At 33.0% G+C, this 3,714-nt stretch overlaps 1 pseudogene; it reads right to left on the reverse strand.

Moving 5' to 3' along the window:
- Positions 1 to 1,022: 1,022 nt before the first annotated feature.
- Positions 1,023 to 1,165, reverse strand: LOC116094175 (annotated as a pseudogene).
- Between the last annotated feature and the right edge of the window lie 2,549 nt (positions 1,166 to 3,714).

The following is a 3,714-nucleotide window of genomic DNA, read 5'->3' on the forward strand; positions in this document are numbered from 1 at the left end:
CCCAACCAGATCTCTAAACTTCCTGTGATCTCCAGTTTCTTGAAGGTTAGGTGCACTTTCTCTGACAAAACCCAGACCCATCAGTCCTCTGTTTTATATATGTGTTGGGGGCTTCATATCAGCTGGTGTATGCTGCCTGGTTGGTGATCTAGAATCTGAGAGGTCTCACAGGTCCAGATTAATTGAGACTGCTTGTCCTACAGGGTTGTCCTCCTCCTCAGCTTCTTCCAGCCTTTCTCTATAAGAAGTTGTTAAAGTGGTCAACAACTTCTGTCCATTGGTTGGATACAAATATCTGCATCTGACTCTTTTAGCTGCTTGTTGGGTCTTCTGGAGTGTGGTCATGATAGCCTGAGCCACCTATAAAACTATCTTTCATAGCATACATCTCAAAACATGGTACTCTGTTATAGTGAAAACGTAAATTTCTAAATAGTACATATCACTCAAAATCAGGGAATTCCTATTCTTTTTAGAACATTATTTCTACAAAATCCCCATCTCCAAATACAACCATATTATGAGGTATTGGTATTAAACATTTTTAATAACATTTTTAATTTAGAACTTGAGGAAGTCATGTCATTGAACTCATATCAGATAGATTCCTGGATATTATAGGTATGTGCTTTAAAGTATTACATATTAAGATCTCTAAAATTTTCTCAAAGAATTATATCTATTGAGAGTTCTTAAAATGGTCTACTATAAAATAACTTTAAAATTTTATGATTATATCAATGTTTTATGATATTTAGCTATATTAAATTTCATGTTACAGGAATCCAGTTGAGATTACATAGTTAGAAATAGACCATCAGAATAATAATTTTATTTTTCTTCTTTCTCTCAGTTTTAGAGTGAACCATATTAATTTATTGATATGGTAAATTTATGGTAAATTTATAAATATTAGGGATAGTTTTCTCCTCAGGAGGTGAGGTTGATTTCATTCTGCCATACCAAGTATCCATATGCCTTCACCTTGAAGACTCAAGAATTCGTACTTCACTCAGATTCAACTACTCCTTTACTTTCTCAGTTTTTATGCTTCTGCCAGAAGTCTTCTCAGCATTTGCTTTGAACTCAGTCTTCAGGGCATCTGTCACTGCTTTTGTACAGATCTGAGAGAAATGAGTCCATCCTGTCACCAGTATGACACCATGATATCTCAACTAGGGTGTGCTGAGCAGAAGCACTGGTTAACTTCAGAGATACCTCACACCAGCCTGGTCACAGGAAACCAGAGTAATAATTTTCAAAACACAGGGTTTTTTTTTTAGATATTATGGGTTAAAATCTAGTTTTCATATCCGTAGTTACGTCTATGTTCCCATTGACAATTTCTCTTATCTTCATTCCCTCACAATGTTTACTATCAATATTTATGTCCAACCATCAACCATGTATTTCCTACAATTTTACTATTGTATACTTTCAAATTTCACCTCCTAGATTTCTTCGGGAAGGAAACCTTCCCTGCCTCTTGTACAGTGTAATTCTGATATACTCCTAAAATAACCAAGTAGGCTATGATCCTGATCTCAGCTCTTATTATAATTTTGTGGTAGATAGAGCTATTATTCATTAAAAATCTCCCCAAGGTTTTATGGTAAAATCCATGAATACTTATCACTTGATTGAAAGTCTGTATTATATACCTAGCACCTGATCCACAATATAATTGTGTAGGCATTTTTAATAAACTACAAAATATAAACAAGAACTTATAAAACAAAACTTGAAAGGATTCTTTAGGAAGAAAATGTAACTATATATGACTTAGCCGTTTTTATGGCTGGGACATTTTGTTATGATAAATTATGCTAAGACTTATTAGTTTTATGTGCTAAACTTATAGGACTATTACACAGCAGGGTCCTTAAAATTTAACAACATTGTCACATGCATTTTAAAATAAAGAGAAGAATTTTTAATCTTCTCATTAAGAAATGGTAAATTTAAAGCCTGAGGCAGTGGAGGATTGTTATGAAACACTATTTTCCATCCTTGAAAAACAAACATTCCACTCTTTAATTCAAAGTATATGTGACTTCTGAATGAATGCACAAGATCATGCCAGACAAAATTCTAGTATGTATATTGAAGGGACTCATAAAACCCCATACCTAGCTGAGGAAGCCTTATCAGTTGATGGTTGCTAGAGAAGAGAATGTAGCAATTTTATTTAAACATATGGGACCTGATAAACTGTCCATATTTCAGTGAATGGCCCTACCTCCACATTTATGTTTGTTCTTGTACCACTAAACTCAGTAAATCTAAAAAGAGTATATGAAATTTGAAGGTAAAATAATGGTGGAAAGGGCTATGAGAAAAGTAGAAGTGTATGGAATGTGGGCTGATTTGATTAAAGCATATTATATATCTTCATGCAATATGAAATGATACAAAATTAAAAAGGAATTATAAATGTTAAATATTAAATGTTAAAAGTGATCAGTATGTGAAGTACCATATTTTAATTATTTACAAACACATGTATAGAAACATCATGTGTATTTCACAAATATTTATACTCTTTTCATTAAAAATTAAGTATGCTCTCTGGTGTCATAGCTCACTTTTAGATTATTAGCCTGTGTGCATGAGGCTCTCAGTTCAATGCTCAGTACTTCAAAATCAAATAAAATAATAAAAAATTAAAATTAAAAACAAAGGATGCTTGGAGTTGGGGTTAAGTAGTATAGTACTTGCCTCAAAATACATAGGACCTTTAATAAATATATTATTTCCCTGACTCTCTCCACTTGTTATTTCAGTAAAGTTGGTACAAAAAGGTTTCAATTTCATAAGGACACAAACTTATGTATATGACAACAGGAATTTTACACCTAAAGAAAAGAAGATTTTAGATTTAGAGAGCAATTATAAAATACTAAATGACTAAATGCATTACAAAATTATTGAAGTATGAAATATTTTAAATATCACTCTAATTATATGAAGTATACATCACAACTTTAAACACAAGCATAAAGTAGAAAGAGAAAACTGGAAGTAGGTTGAAAGACTATGAACTATCAAAACCTGACACCAACGACATACTTCTCTCAGCAAGGCTATAGCTCCCGTAACTTCTTCAAAGAGTACTCCCAACTGTGAACCAAGGGACTAAATACAGAGTCTGGAAACAGGCTACCTGACCTCGGCAACTTACCGAAACTGAGAGGAAGAATCCATAACTCTTTCAGTTTAGTTTCCTTAAGTCATCTAAAGCCAGGAAAACGTGGATAGTACGGCCAAATTTGGCTGACAGCTTGAGATGAATACTTACTGTATTTAATCACATTTGAGTTTTGTTTTTATTCAGTTGTTTCATAGGAGCAGAAAAATATCACAAAAATATGTAGGCTACCTTTCCCAAATTGGAAGCTTCTTCTAGGTGTTGCCCTGAGAGCACACTTCCATTTGTTCCATCTTGAAGCATGCTTTTTAAATTGTTCTCATTTCTTTAAATGCAGCCTCTCTCCCAGTACATACCTTGTCTATAATATTAAGCTTTCTAGTTTTTCCTTTTTTGTCAAACTGTATGTTTTATATTTCTTTCCACCCTACTTGTTCTTTTTTATTGTAGTTCTGTATCAGTAATAACCATACCTCAGATTTAATATTATATAATTATAAAATTCCTTTTACCATATGCCTGCAACTCTTCAACTTATCCTCAAGCAACTTCATAGGAGATGGACA

The sequence above is a fragment of the Mastomys coucha genome, chromosome X (assembly GCF_008632895.1).
Source record: "Mastomys coucha isolate ucsf_1 chromosome X, UCSF_Mcou_1, whole genome shotgun sequence".
Taxonomy (NCBI): domain Eukaryota; kingdom Metazoa; phylum Chordata; class Mammalia; order Rodentia; family Muridae; genus Mastomys; species Mastomys coucha.